Source organism: Spermophilus citellus (genome assembly GCF_964194105.1).
Source record: "Spermophilus citellus genome assembly, chromosome: 1".
Taxonomy (NCBI): domain Eukaryota; kingdom Metazoa; phylum Chordata; class Mammalia; order Rodentia; family Sciuridae; genus Spermophilus; species Spermophilus citellus.
The window spans coordinates 143,706,546-143,732,928 of NC_138182.1; the positions used below are offsets into that span (position 1 = coordinate 143,706,546).

The 26,383-nt window shown below is 36.8% G+C and overlaps 1 long non-coding RNA gene across 1 annotated transcript in view; it reads left to right on the forward strand.

Annotated features, from left to right (window-relative positions):
- LOC308652998 overlaps positions 1-24,411 on the forward strand; it is a 28,968-nt gene extending 4,557 nt beyond the window's left edge. The window contains exons 2-5 of the long non-coding RNA XR_014022963.1: positions 13,607-13,666; positions 16,622-16,723; positions 20,802-20,966; positions 24,313-24,411. This is a non-coding gene — a long non-coding RNA (uncharacterized lncRNA). The remainder of the gene's footprint in view (positions 1-13,606; positions 13,667-16,621; positions 16,724-20,801; positions 20,967-24,312) is intronic.
- The last annotated feature ends 1,972 nt before the right edge of the window (positions 24,412-26,383 follow it).

Genomic DNA, 26,383 nt, shown 5'->3' on the forward strand with positions numbered 1-26,383 from the left:
ACATGAAAAAACATAAAGTTATGTAGACCATTAAACATTAAGAAATGAAAATACATCAAATAACTATCTCTACAAAATTCCTCAGGTCTTGATTTATTTGTAAGATACATTTAAAATTTTAAAGGACAAATTCTCAAGTATCCTCACAAACTCAGAAAGAGACTCAGAAAAATGAGGGGGAAGCTCACGTGCACACGTGTGCCACATATGTGTACATGTGTACACACAGCCCAGCTCACCAGCAGACAGTGCTGGAGGAAGTTTTACACAGCTGTTCAGTCCTTATGTAGATGCTTCAGTATCTTATGCATGTCCAATGACTTGGCCAAATTTTCCTTATCTTCAGAGATTACAAGGCTCAGAGTATCTTTTCTCTAAGGGGAGCAGATAAAATTAATCAAAATTAAAAGATTTTTGTTATAGCAAATAGAAAGAACAGTTCTCACCACTCTGATTTACTGTGTACCAAACCCTAAGATGAGGAATTAAAAACATATCTCAATTTAAGTTCATCAACTTTCCAACTATCCCATAAAGCAAATATTAATTTCTCCCACCTCCTGCCACTACACAGATAAAACCAACTCAGAGAAGTCATGTGACTTTCCAAAGTACCAAGAGTTCAGCAGGATCTAAAGTCAGGTAGGGGAAGCCCCAAAGCCAATGCTTTTAATCATTAGCTGTAACTGTTGCAAAGTCAGCAAACATTAGTTATATCAGCTGAACAAGTTAGGAGAGGAAGTACATCTACATAGTCAACCATATATACTCTTTCTGTGGGGCAACCCTGCAGTCCAGAATCTGGCCATTTCATTTCTATGACTTTACCTCCAGAGGAAAAAATCAGAAAGTGTTTAACAGTTTTCTGAAGTTTTGGGTCAAATAGTCCAAATGTTTAACAACAGGAATTTTATTAAATTAATTATGATAAAAATATATAATTTTAAAATTTGGCACCATTAAAATGAGATGAAAATCCACATTTAGTAATAGAAAGGCATGTTATAGTAAGCCATGTTATGGAATAGTGATTATGATTCAATTATAGTTAAAATTTAACTAAGTTTGTGTGTGAGCATATATTAAAGTCTATAAACATATGGCACGTTTTTTTTTTTTAATCTCCATAATCATGTTTATCTCTGTTGGGGAAACTCTGTCTGGTTTTTAACTGTCTTGATTCCTCCAGCTATCGTGTTGGTTGTTAACTCCCCTGGTAACCCCCTTCCATCTTGCAACTCTGTTCTGGTATCCACCCCTTTCCACATAGCCATTTGCTTCACGGAAAGTTGGGGCCATCCTCCAGTCCTGAACTGAGTAGTCTAAGGCTCTAAATTAATCACATGGTCCCATTCTCTTTTCCAGCAATTTGTTTCAGCATGAACAAGTAATGCAGATTTGATCAATGAGATATAAGTTTACTGGGAGACATCAGAAAAGGTTTATTCAGTGTTAAGAATAAAAGAAAGAAAGAAATCGCTGTTTTACCAAATGTTGTGCAGGGTCAAATTATGATACTGAAAACAGCTGAAGACATTGGTTGAGCAGAGCTAATCGGAGGTGAAGCACACTTGTTACCAAGAGAGAAGAGATGAAAAGAACCTGAATTCACAGTGGCATTGGTGAGCCCCTTCATCAACCAGCCCTAAAAATGCCTGATTTGGGATTTCTTTTTATGTAACAATGTTTTCCTTTTTGTCTAATCTATTACTTTTACACTAAAACAAATCTAACTTATTTAAAATATTTTTGTGTAGTCTGGATTTGTTTACAGTATGAATGTAATCTAAAGGATACCTCAAATTCACCGTTGAATTTTGCCCCCAAACTTTTCTGACTCAGTCTAAATACCTTAGACACAGTCTTTCACTCTCTATGAAAAATACATATAAAATTTACATCTCAACTTTTTAAGTGTACCAAGCAGTAGTATTACATATATTTACGTTGTTGTGCAATCAAACTCCAGAACTTTTCCATCTTGCAAAACTCTAACTCTGTATCAGACAACTCCCCATTCACCTTTCCTCTGCAACTCGTGCTAGCCATGCTCTACTTTTAATTTCTCTGAATTTGCATTTGACTATTTAGATAGCTCACAGAAGTAAAGTCATATGGCATTGGTCTTTTTGTACTGGCTGATCTTATTTAGTATTTTGTCCTCCAGGTTTGTATGTGTAGGAGCATGTGTCTGAATTTCCTATAAGACTAAATAATATTCCATTGCATGTATATACCACAATTTGCTTATCCATTTATCTGTCATTTGGGTTGCTTATGCATTTTGGCTAGTGTGAACAAAGCTTCTATGAATGTGGGATTCAAATATTTCTTTGATACCTTACTTTTGGATATATACCAAAAGTGGAATTGCTGGGTCATATGGTTATTCTTCAGTTTTCCATTGCGACTGCACAATTTTACATACCTTCCAATGTGTGCAAAGATTACAGTTTCTCAATATTCTTATCAACATTGTTACTTTCTATTTCCTGTTTTTTTTTTTTTTTTTTTTTTTTTTTTTTTTTTTTTACAGTAGCCATCCTAATGGGTGTGAGTGGTATCTCGTAGTTCTGACAGGCCGTTCTCAAATGATTAATGATGTTGAACATCTTTTCATATGTTTGCTGTCTATTTTCTTTGGAGAAATGTCTATGCAAATCCTTTAGCTGTTTTGAATCAGGTTGCTTATTATAACTTCACTGTAATGTAGTCATGTCACAATTTTTACTCCTAATAGTGTTCATTTGGTTTTGTTTATTTGTTTGTTTGTTTTTTGGCCAATCCTGTCACAGGATTAACTCTTTTGTCAGTATTTGCAAACATTTGCAGCTCTGGTTTTGATGACTTTCTAAAATGCCTGTTTGTTTTTTTTTTCCTATTTCATAATTTCTGCACTATCTTGTTTCCTTCCTTCCGCTTTCCTGGGGGGTTCCTGTTGTTATTTTTCTAAGTTTTGGACAGAATGCTGTGGAAATAGACAACTGTAAGACCCAGGATTGTTAACTCAATTTGTCTAGAAAAAGCATAAATGAAGTCAGGGAGTCAGGAGCTGTGGAATCTCAGTAAAAGCTGTTAAGAATCTTAAAAGCAAAGAATCTTAAAAAGACAAGCCCTAAACTATGACCACAACTTCTTAGTTAAATAAGAAAAAGGTTATCCAAGTCTTAGTATCTTATAAAACTTATTCCTTTACTTACTGTGTATCTTATCACAGGTAATTGCATTCCTAAGTCATGTCAAAAGGTTCATTTTAATTATCCCAAAGAATGTTTAATTTATGACTTTTAGTGTTTGCTAAAGAAAAGGAAAGTTGTTAAACTAATTGCTGTGTAGTGTATTCTCATTAAAGTCACAAACTCTTTGTGATAATAGAACACATTGATTGCATCTTCATGTGCCAATCAGCAAAAACATTTAAAAGAATTATAAAGATTCTCTAGCTGGGCGTGGTGGCACACATTCAAAATACAAATTAGTCCTTCATCCTTACTTAACCAATTTTACAATTTAAAAAAAGAAATAAACTAATTCCAGCACTTGAATCTTAAAATAAAGTACAGAATTTTCATTTATCTTACCAATGCCTCACTTGTCAAGCCAGGCTATCTGCTTCTGTAACTTAGACATTTAATGCTGCAAATGTCCCTCCAATATAATCTAGGTACATCCCTCAAGATTTGGTATTTATTTTATCATAGTTGTCCTATGCCAACATTTTCCAACTTTTGTAATGATATCATTATTGATTAATCAGCCGTGTACATGTTTTATTTAAAACGTGAAAACATGAGCTTTTCAAAGTTACTTTTGTTACTTTCTGACTTCAAGGAAATGTGCTCAAAGAATATGGTCTGTTTAGTATTTATTCATTGAATCTGAGGGAGGTTTTACAGCCTATGTGGGGGGAGTCCTTTTTCTAGTGTTCATTATGCACTTGAACGGCCCATTTAGTATTCTATATATATTCATTTTATCAAATTTCTTAATTATGTTATTCAAATTATCTACAACTTTAAGGTGTCTCACTTCATCTATCAAGTACTGTAATGGATGTGTTAAAATATTCCACAATAATTACAGCTCTATCAAGTCTTCCCTACAGTTTTATTAAAGTATTTGTTTCAATGCTTGGTGCTACCCTACAATGTTTAAATAAGTTTTGGATCCCTTAAATCATTGTTTATTTATTCATTTTTGGTACCAGGTGTTGAAACTAAGGGTACTTGCTTTCAGTGTTTCTGCCTCAGCCTCCTAAGTTGCTGAGATAACAGGCGTGTGCCACCACACCTGGCTCATTACTTGTATTAAGGATATTCTGTCAGATGTAGATACTGGCATATCAGCTTTCTTTTGCTAATTGCATGGTGTATATTTTACAATTCATTTATATTTAACTTCTCTGTATTCTTGATTTTTACTAGTATCTTTTGTACACATAATTTTGAAGAACTTTTTTATTGAATTTGAGAATATAACATTAAATTGCTTCTTCTCAGCACTTCCAGTCTTGCTTACCTTACTCTAGATTTTTTCCTACCACTTGTTATATTTTAACATATTACGTAGCATTCTTATTCTATTGTCTTTTCCCATTAAATAGAACACTAGTCCTGTGAGCATGGGTATTTTTGTCTCTTTTACTTTCTGATGTCCCAAATGTTCACACCAGAACCTGGCATATAATATACACTCAGTGAGTAATTTTTGAATATTTAATGTCTATTTCTCTTCTATTTGTTTAAGTCTAAATCATTTACATATCTTGTAATAACTATTATATTCAGACTTATTTCTATAATCTTTTTCCCCCTAAGAGTTGGGGTCTCACTGTGTCTCCCAGGCTGGTCTCAAACTCCTGAGCTCAGGGAATCTTCCTACCTCAGCCTCCTATATAACTGGGACTACAAGAATGCACCACCCATCCATCCACAACCTTATATGCATATTTACATATAAGGAATAAAATTATACATTTTTTAAAGAATTATAGCTTTTATTTTCTTGACAATTTCATCAGGAAATTTAAGAATTGATGGAATCCTTCACTGGCATTGTCGTGAGTGTATTGTCATTAACATAGACAAAACCTGTTTGCATCTTTCTATAATACCAGAATTTATTGAATAACAATAAGTTCACAGGCTACACCACTTTCATCAGTGACAGTTCACTGAACACTCTCCTGATAGTAATAAGCTGGCGAACACAAGTTCTTTTATACCAATCTTAATTGCTAATATCTACAACACTTAAGTCACACATATTTTACACAATGATGTTATAAATAGGTTGCAGAAAGACTAATAAAGGGTTAAAGCAGCCACAGGGTTACGGGATGCTGTGCCAAGAGCAGAGAGAGAAGTAGTCAGAGTACCTGTAGGTGGTCAATAAGGATTTTAACAAAGCACTTCCATAGAGTTGTCACAGGGTCCAGACAGGATGGATTGGATCTACAGCAGTTTCAGTTTCAGAGTATCAGCTCAAGGTGTCAGCTTGGAGTGCACCATGTCTAGTTGGTCCTCCCAGGTAGGAGAAACCACATGTTGCTGAAGCCTGATGGGGACAGGAAATCAGGGATTCATTGCTGTGGTGATTTTCCTGGGCAAGGCTCATGATGAGTGACCAGATGATGGGGTTGAGACACACTGTGTCCAGTCTCAGGGTTCTCCTCTTTTATGGGTTGCAAGTGAGGGGTTCTCATCTGGTGAGGTTGATAGATTCCCATGTCTGGCATTCCTGATATGATTTGGGATGTCCATGTGTCTGGGTACTCCTTAATTTCGTTTGTTAAGTAGACATGTATAAGTTATTTATCAATTTGTGGACTTACAATGATGCTGGGCAGATGGGGGTTGTTTACTTGTACAAATAAGGTCTAAAGTCATCCCACCTTGGCACTTGAACTCAAAGTGGAGCAGCTCATGGCAAATTACTGCATACAAAATGAATAATCTAATTTAGGCACAGTCTAAAAACTGCTATTCTATGCATCAAAGAGAATTTCATAGCTCTCCATGGGCATGTTCTCTTGATGGTCAACATATTGGCCTTGATGGAGAGTCTGTTCTCCTGTCTACCAAATTGGAGGTCCTTTGTCTTAAATATAAAAGTTAGTGAACTCACTTTTTTTGTAGCTGCAATTTATTTGTGTCTTTGGATATAAGTTTATCTCTTGTAGGCAATGTAGAGTTGAATTTTTACTTTATCCATTTTGTCAATCTCTATCTTTTGACTGTGGTGTCACCCCATTTCCTGCAATTACTCAGAGGTGGGACTTACATCTGCCATTTTGCTGTTTTCTATACATAATATGCCTTTTTTTTTCCCTCTACCCTTTCATTACTGCTTTCTTTTATGTTAGTTTTTGAGTATACCATTTTATTCCCTTATTATTTCTTTTGTCACATTTTGGAGTTATTAGCATTAGAGATAGAAATTAACACCTGAACTCAAAGCAATCTAGCTAAGAGTCAAATTAACTTAATTTTGCTAATATGCAAAAACTTTGTTCCAATAAAACTTTATTCTAACTCATCTCCTTTTAGTATTACTATTCAAATTATAGCTATTTACTTCCCATAAATCCATAAACAAAGCTTTAAAATTATTGCTTTTTGTAGTTATCTTTAAGCAGATAGAATAGCTAGAAACAAAAATACATTTATGTTGTCTTTTATATTTACCTATGAAAATAGGTAAATATAAAATACTGATATTGCTTTGTGTGGATTCAAGTTACTGTTTAGAGACCTGTCATTTAACTCAAAGGATTTCTTTAATGTTTCTTGTAGGGTAAATCTTGTAGTGAAGAATTCTGTTTCGTTTATCTGAGAATGTCTTAATTTCATCTTAATTTTTAAGAATATCTTTTTTTATTGTTGGTCGTTCAAAACATTACATAGTTCTTAATATATCATATTTCACAGTTTGATTCAAGTGAGTTATGAACTCCCATTTTTACCCCGTATACCGATTGCTGTATCACATCAGTTACACTTCCATTGATTTAGATATTGCCATTCTAGTGACTGATGTATTCTGCTGTCTATCCTATTCTCTACTATCCCCCTTCCCCTCCCCTCCCCTCCCCTCCCCTTTTCTCTCTCTACCCCCTCTACTGTAAATCATTTCTTCCACTTGTATTATTTTTCTCTTACCCCTCCTTTCCTCTTATATGTAATTATGTATACCCCTGAGGATCACCTTCCAATTCCATGCAATTTCCCTTCTCTCTCCCTTTCCCTCCCACCTATCATCCCTGTTTAATGTTAATCTTCTTCTCAAGCTCTTCATCCCTACCCTGTCCTTGGTTACTCCCCTTATATCAAAGAAGTCATTTGGCATTTGTTTTTTAAGGATTGGCTAGCTTCCCTTAGCATAATCTGCTCTAATGCCATCCATTTCCCTCCAAATTCTATGATTTTGTCATTTCTTAATGCAGAGTAATACTCCATTGTGTATAAATGCCACATTTTTTTTATCCATTCATCTATTGAAGGGCATCTAGGTTGGTTCCACAATCTTGCTATCGTGAATTGTGCTGCTATGAACATCGATGTAGCAGTGTCCCTGTAGCATGCTCTTATTAGGTCTTTAGGGAATAGACCGAGAAGGGGAATAGCTGGGTCAAATGGTGGTTCCATTCCCAGCTTTCCAAGAAATCTCCATACTGCTTTCCAAATTGGCTGCACCAATTTGCAGTCCCACCAACAATGAACAAGTGTACCCTTTTCCCCGCATCCTCTCCAGCACTTGTTGTTGTTGGACTTCATAATGGCTGCCAATCTTACTGGAGTGAGATGGTATCTTAGGGTGGTTTTGATTTGCATTTCTCTGACTGCTAGCGATGGTGAGCATTTTTTCATGTACTTGTTGATTGATTGTATGTCCTCCTCTGAGAAGTGTCTGTTCAGGTCCTTGGCCCACTTGTTGATTGGGTTATTTGTTGTCTTATTGTCTAATTTTTTGAGTTCTTTGTATACTCTGGATATTAGGGCTCTATCTGAAGTGTGTGGAGTAAAGATTTGTTCCCAGGATGTAGGCTCCCTGTTTATCTCTCTTATTGTTTCTTTTGCTGAAACTTTTTAGTTTGAGTAAGTCCCATTTGTTGATTCTAGTTGTTAACTCTTGCGCTATGGGTGTCCTATTGAGGAATTTGGAGCCCGACCCCACAGTATGTAGATCATAGCCAACTTTTTCTTCTATCAGACGCCGTGTCTCTGATTTAATATCGAGCTCCTTAATCCATTTTGAGTTAACTTTTGTGCATGGCGAGAGAAGGGGATTCAGTTTCATTTTGATGCAAATGGATTTCCAGTTTTCCCAGCACCATTTGTTGAAGATGCTATCCTTCCTCCATTGCATGCTTTTAGCCCCTTTATCAAATATAAGATAGTTGTAGTTTTGTGGATTGGTTACTGTGTCCTCTATTCTGTACCATTGGTCCACCCGCCTGTTTTGGTACCAGTACCATGCTGTTTTTGTTACTATTGCTCTGTAGTATAGTTTGAAGTCTGGTATCGCTATACCGCCTGATTCACATTTCCTGCTTAGCATTGTTTTTGCTATTCTGGGTCTTTTATTATTCCATATGAATTTCATGATTGTTTTATCCATTTCTAAAAGAAATGCTGTTGGGATTTTGATTGGCATAGCATTGAACTTATAGAGAACTTTTGGTAATATCGCCATTTTGATGATGTTAGTTCTGCCTATCCATGAACAGGGTATATTTTTCCATCTTCTGAGGTCTTCTTCTATATCTCTCTTTAGGGTTCTGTAGTTTTCATTGTATAGGTCTTTCACCTCTTTTGTTAGGTTGATTCCCAAGTATTTTATTTTTTGGGGGGATATTGTGAATGGAGTAGTTGTCCTCATTTCCGTTTCAGAGGATTTGTCGCTGATATACAGGAATGCATTTGATTTATGCGTGTTGATTTTATATCCTGCCACTTTGCTGAATTCATTTATTAGCTCTAATAGTTTCTTTGTAGACCCTTTTGGGTCTGTTAGGTATAGAATCATATCATCTGCAAATAGTGATAATTTAAGTTCTTCTTTTCCTATTTTTATGCCTTTAATTTCTTTCGTCTGTCTAATTGCTCTGGCCAGTGTTTCGAGGACTATGTTGAACAGAAGTGGTGAGAGAGGGCATCCCTGTCTTGTACCAGATCTTAGAGGGAATGCCTTCAACTTTTCTCCATTCAGAATGATGGTGGCCTGTGGCTTATCATAGATTGCTTTTACAATGTTGAGGTATGATCCTGTTATCCCTAATTTTTCTAGAGTTTTGAACATAAAGGGATGCTGTACTTTGTCGAATGCTTTTTCTGCATCTATCGAGATGATCATATGGTTCTTATTTTTAAGTCTATTGATGTGGTGAATAACATTTATTGATTTCCGTATATTGAACCAGCCTTGCATCCCAGGGATGAATCCTACTTGATCATGGTGTATAATTTTTTTGATATGTTTTTGAATCCGATTCGCCAGAATTTTATTGAGGATTTTTGCATCTAGGTTCATTAGAGATATTGGTCTGTAGTTTTCTTTCTTTGAAGTGTCTCTGTCTGGTTTAAGCATCAGGGTGATATTGGCCTTGTAGAATGTATTTGGAAGTTCTCCCTCTTTTTCTATTTCCTGAAATATCTTGAAAAGTATTGGTGTTAGTTCCTCTTTAAAGGTTTTGTAAAACTCTGCTGTATACCCATCCGGTCCTGGGCTTTTCTTAGTTGGTAGTTGAAGAATATCTTAACTAGATGTAGAATTCTTGGTTGATAGTTGTTTTTCTTTCAGCACTTTTAATACATCATCCCACTGTCTCCTGGCCTCATAACTTCTGATGAGAACTCAGCTGTTAATCTTACCGAAGATCACTTGTGCCTTCACTTTCTGTGTTCCTGAATCTCTTGATCTTTGGCTTTCATTAGTTTGACTACCATGTAAGTGAGTGTGGATTTATTTCAGTTTATTCTACTTAAGAGTCTATTGCATTTCCTGGTTGTTCAGACTAGCATTTTTCATCTGATTTGTAATTTTTTTGCTGTTATTTCTTCAAATACTCATTCTTCTCCCTTCTCTGCTCTTCTTCTGGAACTCCCTTATGAATATTTTGGTATACTTAATGGTTTTTCACAAATCTATAAAGTTCTGTTCATTTTTCTTTATTCTTTTTTCCTTCTGTTCCTCAGACTGGGTAATCTCAATTGATCTGCCTTCAAGTTCACTGGTATTTTTTTCTTCTGCCAGTTCAAATCTGATGGTGAGCCCTTTTAATACATTTAATATTTCCATTATTATATTCTTCAACTCCAATATTTCCATTTGGTTTTTAAAAGTAATTTCTATCTCTTTATTGATATTCTTTATTTTAGGCGAGACATCATTCACATACTTCAATTCTTTAGACATAGTTTTCGTTAGTTCTTTGAACATATAATAGCTGGTTTAATGTCTTTGTTCAATGTCTGGACTTCCAGGACGTTTTTCTCCCAAGAGCCATATTTTCCTGCCTGTTTCTTTGCATGTCTTGTATTTTTGGTTGATAAGTAGAGACTTTATTTTAATTTATTATTATTCTTTGGCTTCAAAAGTTTGGGAGGACACTCATAGAGATGTTCAAGACTTCAATCCAGAGAGTTCATTTGGTCTTTAGGGAAAAACCCATATTGTGGGGAGCCACTCTGAATGATTCACTCTTTCCATCCTGGAGCAGAGAGGATTTGACCGGTCACTACATCTCATAGTGACCTGGGCATTGCCCCAGTCCAGGAAGTTTGAGGGCATGTCTTCAGACATAGGCCTGTTGCCCCATGGATTGAGCTACACTCAACTGTTCCTTTGTGATATTACCCCTTTGCCCTGTTTGGGATAGAATTTTCCATGGAAATGCCCTTTGTGTGTTTCCTTCTCTTGCTCTGCCTTTGGATGTGGCCTTCCTAGATGTCAGTCAACCTGCTGACAGCAGACATCATGAAGCTAGACTCAACCCCCTGAAACCTGACCCCTTGCCTCACTTGAATGGCTTCTCAATAAAAGGGTTCAGCACATGCTCTCTCTTTCTGCGGACCCTTAAGGTCAGAGGAGCCGTCACATGACTCAAAGAAAAAGGTATCTCTGTATCTTGTGTGATTATTTTGCGCAGCCCAGTTCACCTGGAGTGACCCTCAGTTTAATTGTGAGGAATGTGACACCACATCTCTCTCTTTCACCCTAAGGATAATCATGTCATGTAGGAATGGAAACCCTGATAAATAAAACCACTTCAACACATAGGAATGAACTCTGAAGTTTTAGAAGAAAAGAGAAAGAGCAAATAGGACTCTTGTGCCACAGAATATATTCTTTCCACAATCACTAACATTTCACACAAAGTGTCCGAACATTCCTAGAGGCCTTGAGAATGCCCACAAAACGGAAAGACCACAATTATTTGTTCCCCGGAAAAAAAAACCTTTGACCTATTAAGGTCCAGTTCCTTAGTGCCTCCAGAAGGAAGGTATCCATATCTGGAAACTCCTTTCTCACTGTCCAATAGCTATGAGTAAAAATATGTGGGTGAGACTTTTCCATCCTGATGGAGAACAGGTGGGCCATACCTGACGGGAGATGGGAGCTACATTTGTAGAAAACACCTTCCTCGTCCATACCAACAGATGTGAAGACTTCAGCCCATGTGCATTCCAGAAGGCTGAATCAAGCCATTGCCACCATGGATATTTGGAGTTTCATGAGGGATCAGCATCTACAAAGAATTTAATAACAGTCAATAGACCACAGTTAAAATGACTAACATGAGGAGACTAATGCATAAATGCATGCAAAGTGTGATCACATAAAACAGAAATGAAAATAAGTTACACTGTAAAAGCTTGAAGGAATCTACTTGATTATATGCTCCTCAGGAAATCAGACAGTGTGAAAGGGAGCAATAAGTTAAGATATAACCTCATATAAGTCAAGGAGTGTTTTTCTTTTTCTTTTTTTATTTGTTATTTTTAGTTATACATGACAATAGAATGTATTTTGACATATTACACATACATGAAGTATAACTTCCCACTGTGTGTATTCATATATGATTGTAGGAAAGTTATGTCTGATTTATTCTGCTATCTTTCCTATTCCTATCTTCCCCTCCTTTCTCTTCATTCCCCTTTGTATAATCCAATGAAATTCCATTCTCTTATTCTGTGTTAGCATCTGTATATGTCAAGGAGTGTTTTCATTCCAGGATTACCAAGGTGAGATGGCTTCTGAGAACCATAACTCAAGGATATTATTAATAGTTCAGTCTAAGAATGAAGTGATCAAAGCTGAGCACACAGCTCATACCAAAGTCAACTCCCATCTGTTCACTGGAGCCCAGGTTCAAAGTCTATGATTATTAATAAAAAAAAGGCAGAAAAAGAAAAGAAGCTAGAGTAGGCAAGGAATAAATCTAGAATTCATAGATTACTCAAATGTCTCTATTTAAATTTGGTCTCAGGCCAAGAAGAGTGGGCATGTCTTGGAAAGTTTCTGATTCCATTGGGAGGAAAAGAACAAAATCAAGCACTTTGCACATTGGACTCAAGAGACATAAGACAGCCATTTACCTTTCCCAGGACAAAATTCTTCATCAGTTAAATAATATATCCAGATATCATGTCATTAGATTCATTTAGTTCCAAATAGGGTCTATAGTGTTTGTCAAAACCCACTTCAAAAGATTAGAAACATAGATATATATTGTGATAGCTATAGAGTAAGACAGATTTCTCATTAACTAACTGTAATGTCTTGGACAAGTTAATTTACTTTTCTAAGTTTTTTTTTTCACTTTTCAGTGTGCATACAGTGGTATTTAATAAGAGATAATATGGATGACACTACCGTTATTGCTTCATAAATGTAGAAAGCATCTGTTTTTGTTTTTTACTTATTTATTTTTGCATAATATGGATCTGCCACTGGTCTGCCACTGAGCTACATCTCCAACCCTTTTTGTTATTTTGAGACAGGGTCTTGCTAGGTTGTGAGGCTGGCCACAAACTTTGGATCCTACACAGCCTCAGGCCCTACACAGCTGGGGTTACAGGTATACACCACTATCGCAAGTATCGGTTGTATTAATGTTCTATGTATCCTAAATTTGGTTCTTGGTGTAAATCCTCCCTCCCATACTTTTAATAATGATAGAAGCTAACATTTATTAAGTGGTCACCACATGACAGGACTTATTTTATATAACACATAAATAATTATACATATTTACTCCTCACAATAATTCTATGAAGGTAGAAACTCTTTTGGTACTGAAGATTAAATCCAGAGGTGCTTAACCACTGAGCAACATCCCCAGCCCTTTTTATTTATTTATTTTCTTTTTGAGACAAGGTCTCACTAAGTTGCCTAAGGCCTTGCAAAGCTGAGGCTGGCTTTAAATTTACTATCCTCCTGCCTCAGCCTCCTGAGACACTGCACCCAGCTTAGAAACTGTTATCACCATTTAATAAGTGTGGACACTGAGCACAGAGAGTTTAATAATTTGTCCAGGGTCACAGAATAAAGTGTCAAAATCAAGCAATCTAGATTTTTTTTAATCTTTATTTTTTGGCAGACACAACATCTTTGTTTGTATATGGTGCTGCAGATTGAACCCCGGCCGCACGCATGCCAGGTGAGCGCACTACTGCTTGAGCCACATCCCCAGCCCCAAGCAATCTAGCTTTAAAGGTCAAATTATTAGCCACTATGCTATAACTACTAAAATTTGAACAACTAAACAGGTAATTCACAAATCTAGCCTTCTAGTAATATGGGTCAGTGCAATTTTTGTCCCTATGAATTGGGTACCAATGATGAAAGTTGTAATAACAATTTAATCAGGTGATAGTGACGCAGCAAGGCTTCTGTTAAACAGCACTCTAACGAGAATCTTGCAATGCACTAATTGCACAGGATTACACACTAAAGACACACACCACCTTCCTATGATCAAAGACTTTCCTATACCCCCTCAGCCTTCTTTCCATCCTCACAGATGGCAGATGAAGTTTGACAGCACAGAGAGTACAGTTGACGATATGGGACATAGTTCAAAGCTTTTTTTTTTTTTAAGCACTGAGGTTGGAATCTAGGGGTGCTTTATCACTGAACTACATCCCCAAGCTTTTTTCTCTTTTATTTTGAGACAGGTTCTCACTGAGCTGCTGAGGCTCTCACTAAATTGCTGAGTCTGACTTCAAAGTTGTGGTTCTCCTGCCTTGGCCTCCCTAATTGCTGGGATTACAGGGGTATGACACCACAACTGTTTTGTTTTGTTTTTTCAGTTCTGGGGATCAAACCCAGAGCTCCAAGCATGCTAGGCAAGCACCCTACCACTGGGCTACCTCCCTTGCCCAGTTCAATGCTTTTAAAGTCTACTGTGTAGCTGCCATTGGAATATAAACTTTATAAATATTATTTTTTAAAACTTTATTTCAGTAATTGGCACACTATTCAAACTGTTCAACAAGAAAGTTGTTGACTCATCTTTGGCTTTTCATTTCCTTTCACAACACACATGCAATCCATTATCTTATCTTGTCATCTTTATCTTCAAAATGTGTGCCAAATCCAACCAATTTGGATTTCAACTACAGCCTCATCTGGGTTATTAAAACCTCTCTACTGGATGAACGTAATAGTCTCTTAACAAGGTTCTTTCCCCCACCCTTGTCCACTCGATGGTTTAATTTTCACAAAGCCACCAGTAGTAATCCTCTATGATCTTGCTCACAATGGAAACTATAGTCCTTGCCCTGGCCTGTGAGGTCCTGCATGTCCAGGTGTCTGGCTACTTCATCTGCTGAATCTCCCTAACCTTGCTTGTCCACTCCAGCCACACTGGCCTGACCTTTACTGTTTTTCAAAACAGCAACTATTCTCCCTCCCAGGTGTTATGGTTTGGATGTGAGGTGTCCCCCAAAAGCTCTTGTGTGACACAATGCAAGAAGATTTCAATGTGAAATTATTGGGCGTGAGAGCTCTAACTTAATCAGTAAATTAATCCTCTATGGGGATTAACTGAGTGATAACTGAAAGCAGATAGGGTGTAGTGGAGGAGGTGGGCATTGGGGGCAGGGCTTTGGGGTATATATTTTGTGTCTGGTGAGCGGGGTCTCTCTCTGCTTCTTGATCATCATGTGCGCTACTTCCTTCTGCCACACTCTTCCACCATGACGTTCTGCCTCATCTCCAGCCCCAGAGAATGGAAGCAGCTGTCTATGGACTGAGATCTCTGAAATCATGATCCCCCAAATAAACTTTTTCTCCTCTAAAAGTGTTCTTGTTGAGTCTTTTATTCATAGCTGTGAAAAAGTTTACTAAAACACCAGGTAATTTGTATTTATTATTTCCTTTACCTGATAATCTCTTTTCTTTGATTATATTCCGGACTCTAACCAAAGGACTATACTATAAGGGGCCTCTCCTGATCTGTGTAAATAGTAGACTTTGCCAAGCAAAGTGGTGCATACCCACCGTCTACACCACTACTCAGGAGGCAGAAGCAGGAGTATTGCTTTGAGCCCTGGAGTTCAAGGCCAGCCTGGGCAACAGAGTGAGATGATGTCTAAAAAAAAAAAAAAAAAAAAAAAAAAACAAAAGCCAGGCACAAAGGTGCACACCTGTAATCTCAGGTCAGAGAGGGAGGAAAAAGACAAAAGTACAGTCCAGAAAACTTACCACCATACTTGTGGGTAGCCTCTCTAAGAAAGACTTAGACATAGAAAGTGATGGTTTTCAGGTACACTAAAAAAAAGGGCCAGGACTCCCAGATTTGTGAACCCCAGTGAGGCCAAGAGGCAGAATATAGACTTCCGTTACAGAAACGCTGTGGCTATGTTCAAACATTCACACTCTATCACTAATGGCCATGAGAAACTCAAAGTTAGAAACCTACATTCTGTTTTTTGGCAATCTTATCCGCTTTCCATACTTTGGTGGGCACTTTGGAGAGGCTAGAGCCCTCCCCCGCAATGACTGATAGTAAATTTCTCACTAGCTCAGCAAGGAAGAGGTACTGGGTCAAATTTAATTTGGATTAAAAAAATTTCAGTATGTTACTTATTGCTTACCAGATTTAGAACATTAGTACACACCAATTGAATCAGGTTTCTTCTCTTCTTCAAATATTTTAATGACTCACATCACATTTGAATAACAAGCTACCTCCTGACCACTAGACCAAGATTCTACCTGGCCTCACCTTTTTTTGGGGGGAGGGGGGTACTAGGGAATGAACTCAGGCCCCATCACACACACCCCTTTTTAAATATTTTATTTAGAGACAGGGTCATATTGAGTTGCTTATAGCCTTGCTACGTTGTTGAGGCTGGCTTTGAACTTGTGATCCTCCTGCCTCAGCCTCCCAAGGTACTAGAATTACAGTCATGTACCATTGCACCCGGCGCCTTCACTATTTTTAACACCCCATCCTCATATGCCAAATCATTACCCTTACTCCCTTTATACCAGCCTTCTATTTCAGTTCTTCCAAAATATTAAGATTTCTTATAACTCAGGTTCTGTTCCCTTTGCTTAATACTCTTTCCCTTCCTTTCTTCACATACCAATTCCTTCTTATCTATAGGTCTCAGCTCATATGCTACTTCCACAAAGAGGCATCTTATCTGAGACTCTTCTGTCCCAAGGTTCTCCATCACTGTATCACCTCAATTTCCCTTAACAAAAGGTAAGGATTTTCAGATTGAATAAAAAAGCAAGATCCAGAATACATGTTACATACAATGACACACTTTTGATTCAGATAATCTAAAAAGTTTCAGAAAGTAAAGAGAGACAATGTACCTTTGTTGGTCAGTATAATTAAAGGTTTGTTGATGTTGGTTGTTATTATAGTTTAGATATAAGGTGTCCACAGAAGTTCATGTGTGAGACAGTACAAGAATTGTTTGGAGGTGAAATGGTTAGTTAGATTGTGAGGATTGTAATGTAACCAATTGATCAGTCCATTGATAGGGATTAACTGGGTGGTAACTACAGGCAGGTAGAGTGTGGGTAGAGGAGATAGGTCCCTGGGGGTAGGTCTTTGGGTTTTTATTTGTCTCTGGTGAGCAGAATTTTCGCTGCTTCCTCTTGCCATGTCCTGACTGCTTTCCTTCTCCACACCCTTCCATCATGATGTTCGGCTTCACCTCGGGCCCAAAGCTATGGAGCTGGCCGTCCCTGGACTGAAACCTCTGAAACCATGAGCCCCAAATAAACTTTTATCCTCTACATTTTTCTTGTCAGGCCTTTTGGTCACAGAGACAAAAAGGTGACTAAAACCTTGATTTTTTCCAAATAGTTAATCTTTAGTTTCCTTGATTTTCTCTATTGCAATCAGCAACCATAAGAGAGCTGAAGTGGCTATGTTAATATCTGACAATATAGACTTTAAAACAAGAAATAGTACTAAGGACAAAAAAGGGCACTGTAGAATGTGAAAGGGGTCAATATATCAGAAAATTCTAGCAATGATTAAGTCATACTTAATGAGAACCCAGAATACGTGGAACACCAATTGTCAGAACTGAAAGAAAAAACAGATAGTTCAAAAATAATATCTGGATATTTTAATGCCTCACTTTTTAAAATTGATAAAACAGAAAATTTGTAAAGGTATAGAAGGTTAGAATAATACTATGAACCAGCTTTATTTAACTACCACCTACAGCAGATGGCACCAAATAATAGCAGAATAAACATTCCTTTAAAGCTCACACAGAACATTCTTCTGTATATAGACTATATACTGCATCATAAATCAAGTCCCAATCAATCTTAGAAGACTTAAATCTTACAAAGTATGCTCAATGATCACATGGAATTGAATTAAAAATAGAAAGAAATTATGGATAACCTCAAATGTGTTGAAATTGAACAAAAAGCCAAGTACAATGGTGTGTGCCTATAATCCCAGCTACTCAGGAGGCTAAGGCATGAGGATCACTTGAACCTAGGAGTTCAAGGCTAGCCTGGTCAACATAGCAAGGAAGACCTGTGTCTTTCCACTCCCCCTCTCAAAAAACAAAAAGGAAAGAAAGAAAAAAAGGAAAGCAAAGAAGTTGAACAATATATTTCTGAATAATACATAGGTTAAAGAAAAATTTACAGTGAAAATTAGAAAATATTGTGAACTAAATAAAAAACAAAACCACAATATATCAAAATTTATGGGATGCAGCTTAAAGCAGTACTTAGAAGGAAATGTATAGTTTTAAATGCCTACATCAGAAAACAAAGGTCTCAATTTAATAAACCTCCATCTTAAGAAACCAGAAAAAGAAGGAAAAATTAAAATAAAACAAGCAAAAATAATGAAATAATAAGGATAAGAGCAGAAAACAGAAAATCAAGGAAACCAGGGCTGGTTATTTGAAAAGATTTAACAAAATTAACAAACCTTTAGTCAGATGATGAAGAAAAAAATAAAGGTAAAAATTGCCAAATAGAAGAATGAAAGAAAAGATTACAAATACTATAAAAATTAAAAGGATTATAAAGAAATATTTTAAACAGGTTTATGCCAACAAAGTAGACAACTTCAATAGAATGGAAAAATTATTAGAAAGCCACAGCTCACCAAAACAAATTCAATAATGTAGAAAATCAAAATAGATTCTTAAAGAAATTTAATTAGTAATTTTAAAAACTTCTCTCAAAGAAAATTCCAGGCCCAGCCGATTTTACTGGCATATACTATCAAATATCTAACTAAAAAATAATACTGATCCTTCACAAATTCTTTCAGGAAACAGGAGGGAACACAACCCAACAAAATCTACAAGATTCATATTAGCCTTACAATGAAGCCAAAGAAAGACATCATATGAAAAAAAATTCAGAACCCTTAAGAACATAGTCATGAAAACCCTTAATTATTATTAAACTGAATCTGGAAATATGTAAAAGGAATTGATACACCATGATCAAGTAGGATTTATGCCAGGAGTATGAGGTTTCACAGTCAACTAATATAAGAGGCTATATAGAATGAAAGAAACATGATCATCTCAAAAGATGTAGATAAAACATTTGAACACATTCAATATTTATTTATTTATTTATTTACATCATGTCTCACTGTGTTGCACAGGTTGGCCTTGAACTCCTGGGCTCAAGAGATCCTCATGTCTCAGCCCCCAAGTTCATGGGAATGAAGGCCTATGCACTGTGCCCAGCCTATTCATGTTTTTTATTTAAAAAACAAAACTCTCAATAGACAAGGATTAGAATTTCTTCAACCTAATAAAGTACATAAATGAAGATCCCACCATTATCATCATATTTAATAGTGAAAGACAGATTGCTTTGCTCTTAAGTTTGGGAAAAATGGTAAGGAAGGATGTTCACTCTTGCCACTTCTTTTCAACATTGTACTTAGAAGTTCTAGCCAGTTTAATAAGGCAATTTTTTAAAATTAGGAGAAAAAAAAGACATAAAACTGTAATTTTCAGGCTACAGGGTTGAAAATTCCAAGGAATTAATAAGACAACTATTAGAATTAATAGAAAAGTTTTAAAAGGGTCACAAGATAGGGGCTGAGGTTGTGGCTCAGTGGTAGAGTGCTTGCCTAGCACGTTTCAGGACCTGGGTTCAATCCTTCTTAGCACCACATAAAAAATAAACAAAAGTATTTGGCCCAACTGCAACTAAAAAATAAATTATATTAAAAGAAAAGGGTCACAAGATATTAAATCAGTATTCAAAAGTCAACTGTGTTTCTATATAGTAACAATAAATATTTCAAATACAAACTAAGAAAAGAATTCCATTAACAATAACATCAAAAGGAAAGGAATACAACTGATAGAAACACATTTAACAAAAATGGAAGACTTGTACATTGAAAAAAGAACACTGCTGAGAAAAATTTTAAATGATCCAAGCAAATGAAAAAACATCCCCAAATTGATTCAGAGACTCAATGCAATCCCTATAGAAATCTTGGCAAGCTTTTTGCAGAAATTGATAAGCTTATCTTAAAATTCATATAGAAATGAAAGGGACCCAGAATAGCCAAAGTAATCTTGAAAAGTAATGAAGTTGAAGGACTTTCATTACCCGAAGGACCAGAGACATCTTTCCTAAAGGAAATCTGTGGTTAGCCCAGATTAGGCCACTAATTTTCCTATGGTAAAGCAAGTTCACACTCACAGGTCCTCAACGCCACTATTACTTCAGGAAGAAGATCTGAGCAAGGGTAAGTGATCTCTCTTTGAAGTGATGCTATAATTTTATCTAGAATTCTATATAACCTTTATAACTTTCTCCCTTGAGCTGACCCATTAGGAAACTAAATCAACTACTTGGGCCTTTCATTTACAAATTCTTCCAGTTGTTCTATCCGAATAACAGGCTATTTATTTGCTCTAACAACAAATTTATGGAATTATTATGGATATATTACCCCATTTTTATAACAAAAGAAATTAATGCATGACCTCATTAAGGTAATGTGCTTTAGGTTACCTAGTAAGTGGCAAAGTCCAACGTATTATTGCATAACCAGGTAGGAAATGCTTAGTCATCTAGCACTGATAAAGCATAGAAGGTGCATAGACATGGAATTTCCCACTCTTTGGAAGAAACCATTGCTTTAAGTATTAAAGTGATGTGTCCAAATCTAGACATTTGTCAAGTCAGATTACTGGTGGCTACATCCAAAACTGGAATAGACACAGTATGTGAGAGCACAGAACGTTTAATTTGTTTTTACAAAGACCATCATTTTTAGAGAAATATCTTTGTTTTGTTTTTCTTTTCAGATTATATTCATATGATTACAAACCTGAGAACCAAGGAACTGAACCCAGCTAAACTTTCAGGAGTTAAATTGAAAGTAGTGTCTCTGTATTATTCTCCTTTTGCTAAATGAGAAGAAAACAGCATTTCTCTAAAACAAAAAAAAATTCACTAAGAGAGAAAAAAAGGTAAACAGCCATTAAAGCAGGAGAATATATTTGCACCATATATACATAAAAAGCCTATACTCAGAACACATACAGCATTCCTATAAATGAATAAGAAAATAAGCCAAAAGAAAAATGGGCTAGGGGTTGGGGTTGTGGCTTAGCAGTAGTGCACTTGCCTAGGAAGTGTGAGGTATTGGGTTTGATCCTCAGCACCACATTAAAAAAAAATGAATAAATACAAGGTATTATGTCCACCTACAACTGAAATATATATTTAAAAAAGAAAAATGGGCTAGAAATTCACAAAGAACATATCAAAAAGCCCATAATTATATGAAAGTGTTCAATATCTATAATAATCAGAGAAATGCAATATAAAACTGTAAGATACAACTACATCCTGTCAGAAAGTTTGAAATTTAAAATTCTGACAAATAGAAAGATATTGCTAAGGATGCTGGGGAGTGGGATGGACCTCTCATGATGGTAAGAGTGAAAACACAACTATTTTGAGAAAGCAAAATAATCTAGTAAATTTCAATGGTCTAGTAATTCCATTTCCACATAAGAACTTCATAGAAACATGCATATGGGAAATATGCATATATTCATACAGAATTGTTTATTACATCCTCAAATGGAAGATTCAAATGCTCATCAATAATAGAACAGATAAACTGTGGTATATTCATCTAACAAACAATGGTCAGCCAGAAAAAGAGAGAGAAATGAACTATTTATAAAAATAACACATATATATCTTAAAAATAAACCACTGAATGAAATAATCCAAACAAAAAAAGAATATATACTGTATAAGTCCACGCATGTGAACTTTATAAAAGGTAAAAGTAAGCTATATTATTAAAGTTGTAATTTAATAAAACAATTATATCATAATACTAGCACATTTAATTATTTAGTTATATATATTATGATGGAAAATCTGTACGACATAGTAACAAAATCTAAAACATGTCTATGATTCTATTTATGTCAAATAGAAAATCTGTTTTTATGATATATACTTAATTAGTCTGACTTGTTTCACTATAATAAAGGCAAGCTAACTTTATTTTTAAAAAATAGGTTTTATTTTGGCTCAAGGCTTTGGAGGTACAAGGTCAAAGGGTCTTCTGGTAATGGCCACCTTGCTGGTAGAGTCTTGAGGCAGAGCATCACATGCCAAGAGACACAAGTGTGTTTGCATATGTGTCTGTCTAGTGTCACTCTTCTTATAAAGCCCAGAATTCAATCATAAGGTCTCTACCCTAATAACCTTATCTAATCCTAATTATTTCCCAAAGACCCTACTTGAAAACACCATAGTTAGATCAATTTTTTACTTTCTTAATCCCTCACAATGGAGATTAAAGTGCAGCATGAGTTTGTAGGGAACAAACCATATTTACATTATAGCCGCTGTCCAACAAAATTTACTGCAACAAAGAAAATGTTTTATGATCTACACCATTTAATTCATTAGCTGCAGTGACTGTTAAACCCTTAATATGTTGTTAATATGACTAAGGAACTGAATTTTTAATTTAATTTTAATTTCAATTTAAATAGACTCATGTGACTAACAGCTACAGTATTGGACAAGTCAGTTGCTGACAAGTTAATAAACATATAGCGATTACCTCCAGAGCTGGGGTTTTCAACCTATAACACAGAGGATGGGATAACTTGCTATGCTGGGTGGCCTTGTGCACTGTATTTGTTAGGAACACTTCTCGCCTCTATGCTCCAGTAGTATCCTCTCAGTCAAGACAATCAAAAGATCTTATCAAATATCACCTAGGGGGGTAAAATTTTCCTAGTTTATCACTGCTTTGGAGGTAGAAAGGAAAAGAGAGGGATGAAGAGAGCATTTTGTCTATTTTTGTTCTGCCAAAACTTCTTTAGAGGGATTATGTACACACATATTCTCTATGTAATTCATTAAAAAGTAAGGCTGTCTTCTTTCTTGGTACTGAATGAAAATGGATAAAAGTTTGAAAGTTCACATGAATAGCTACCAAGAGCAGTGGAGTGGAAAGGAAGAATCTCCTCCTACCTGAGTCCTGGCTAGGAGAAATGACCAAACTTTTTTTCCATCCATAAAGACAGGTAAAACAGAAATAAAAACCATTTAATGGAAGTAAGGCTGAGGATAGAGTTCAATTGGTAGAGTGCTTGCCTCAATTGCACAAGGCCCTGGGTTCAATCCCCAGCACCACAAAAAAAAGAACCTCTTAATGGAAGTACAGTTGTCGCTTGGTATCCATGGAGGATTGGTCCCAGGACACATACACACCCACACCAAAAGCAGAGGATGCCCAAGTCCCTTAGATAAAATGGCATAGTATTTGCATTATAACCTTCCAACATCCTCCTGGACACTTGGAATAATCTCTAGATTACTTAGGACACTCAATCCAATGTAAATGCTACGTAAATATTTGTCATTCTTTCTATATTATTTAGGAAGTAATGACAAGAAAAACGTTTGCACAGAACAGAAGCAATTTTTAAAAAATATTTCAATGCATAGCTGGTTCAAAGAGGGGATGCAGAACCCAGGGGTGCAAAGGGCTGGCTGTATAATGGCCCTGGTTAGGAATGTATTAAAATGGAAAAACTCGGAGGAGTCAGACCTGCAAGGTGGAAAGTGATCAAAACTAGAATTCAAGATTCAAGTGCTACCAATACATAGCTAGTATTTGGAAGTCATGACCCTGCAGAAAGCAAAATGGTTACAAAGAAACTCTGAGCTATAAATAAGGATTAAGGAAAGAGGGCCAGAAGAGAATATTGACTGTAACTATAGTCATGATCGAAAGGCAAAAGGAAAATCCAGACAGCTGGATCACAGAAGCCAAGGAAAGGGTTTAAAGAAGGAATGGTTAATGTCTCCTTGGATCAAATCTTTATTAAAAAATAAATAGTAAGTATCACATCCCTGAATGCCCCCTTTTTGTTTCCCAAAACCTAGCCAAGTTAAGGGAACAATGAGAGCAAGCCTGGGTCAGAATGTCCAGATACATGTTATCTTGAAGGACACAAGGTTTTCTCTTCTGCTCACTGGGAACTAGGGCAAGTTACTGTTATCTGTAGGAAGCTACTTTCTTGCATATGCACTCGTACAGTTGCTCCTTAGCAAACTAGGCAAGCTAATGCTGATGATGTCACTGCTTCTGTAGCCTGACATATCAAACCCTTCTCTGAATGGGAACTGGCACAGAACTGAAGGTACTGTGGAAAGGCTTCGTGTCACTCACTGCTGGCTGTCACTGGTGAAGAGCTGGAGGAAGAAGGGATACTGCGTGGCAAGCGCCTGTCCAGTCTATTGCCACTGAACTTTTTTTTTTTCCTTTTGCAGTACTTGGGATCAAACCCAGGGCTTTGCCATTGAACTCTTCTTGGAGCAGTCACTGGTCTCTTGTAAGCTTTCCCCCAATAAATCATGTCTCACGTGCTATCTCCAGGCACTTTCTTTGGTCCTTCTGCAACCTACCCCACTGCCCTAGCACAACTGGGCTGAGGATATTACACTACGTAAACACACCTTTTCATTTTGTTATCATTTTAGGAAGCTCTAACCCAAGATCTGAATTCATGAATGACTGCCAGTTTAGGAGGTTCTGAAACACAGATAAAAATTAGCTTGCACTTTTTTAGGAAGAAAGTCTGAGAAATTTCACAAGATTTTCAGGAGGGTCTATTACCCCAAAAGTTTACCAGCGACTGTAACTATTTTTTTTCTATATCAGGCTTTATTTTCAATTAATTATTAAACAATTTGTGAGATTCATTCTCGATCTTGGTACACTAGAAAGTTAGATATAAGAGTCTAGAACAGGGGCTGAGGCTGTGGCTCAGCAGTAGAGCGCTTGCCTCACACAAGAGCGGCCCTGGGTTCAATCCTCAGCACCACATAAAAATAAATAAAACAAAGGTATTGTGTCCAACTACAACTAAAAAATAAATTTTAAAAAAGAGTCTAGAACAGAGATCAAAAGAAAATTTTGAGTGCAAAAATAAATTATTTAAAAAACCATGAGCATGTAAATGGTTGTTGAAGCAGTGGGAGGGGCTGAGCCCCTTCCTCACATACTATGCTATTGTGAAATGAAAATGAGAATTGGGCCAGGTCGCATATATAGGAGATGAATGGACCCAGGAAGAAGAGCCAAGAGGGAGCTGGGAGTGAAGGAACTAGGAATCATGATGCACTTCATTGAAAGAAAAAATATTGTTCAGAGTGTCTACTTGAGTTTAGCCACTAGGAGGACCCGGAACACTGTACTAGACACTCAGGGAATTTGCTGGGGGAGGCTTTCTGTGTTAAAAAGCGGAAGAGTGGCATAAAGACAAAAACTCACAGAAGGAGGAGGAGGAGGGGAAAGAAGAGGAAGAAGAAGAGAAGAAAGAAAGAGAAGAAGATCATGAGCCCATCAAGAACACGAGGGGTTTGGGTTCCTACTTTTGTTGGATTCTGTTGGTAAAGAGAAAGAGAGAGACTGATTTTTCAGGGAAGAGAGAGAGAGCAGGGGCTGCCATCCTTCATGTTATAAATGTACTTTCAGAAAGACAATGAATAGTGCCTTAAAAACATGAAACTTTTGAGCCATGTATGGTTGGCCTGGGCCCATACTCCCAGATACTCAGGAGTCTGAGGCAGGAGCACTGTTTGAGCCCAGCAGGGGCATGAGCCTGGACAGCCTAGGGAGACCCTGCTTGTCAAATACCCAATGCCCTCTTCCTATCACTTACCATCTCTTAACTTCCAAATGCTTTACAAAAAAGTGGTTTTCCCCACATCCTCCACCCCACCTGCTGTGGAGAGCAGGCCTGTGTCCTGCTCTGAGTTAGCCCACTAGATATAAAACCGCAGTTTTCAGGTCGTGCCTAACCCTGAGCTATCCGATTTTGTTAAGTGGAATTTTGCCCCGAGTTACTCCAATTTGAATTCAAATGCCAAGTTAGAATGACTCTATACCTTCTCTGTACAAACAAACAGCTATAAGGCTCAAATTGATAACTTATTTATGCCAGTTTATCAAAATTAACCAGGAGCACCTGAACACATGGGCATCCCAAGTCAAATCAGGAACACCAGATGCAAGAGCTAATCAGTCTTACCAGAGGCAACCCCTTTACCTAAGACCCATGAAAGGAGAAGCTGCCCCCAAGACTGGACACAATAGAACCCTAACCCCATCACCTGGTCGCTTGTCACAAGTCTTACCCAGGAAGATCACCACAGTGAGGAACCTCCAGTTCTGTCCCTCTAGGTTTCAGCACAGCATAGTTTCTCCTGCCTGTGATGACAGCACCAAGCTGTGATGTCAGCTCCAAGCTGACACCTCAAGCTGACACTCTGAGACTGCCACCTGTCCGGACCTTGTGTCTTGACGACTGTTGCAGAATGTATTTGTTAAAACCCTTAT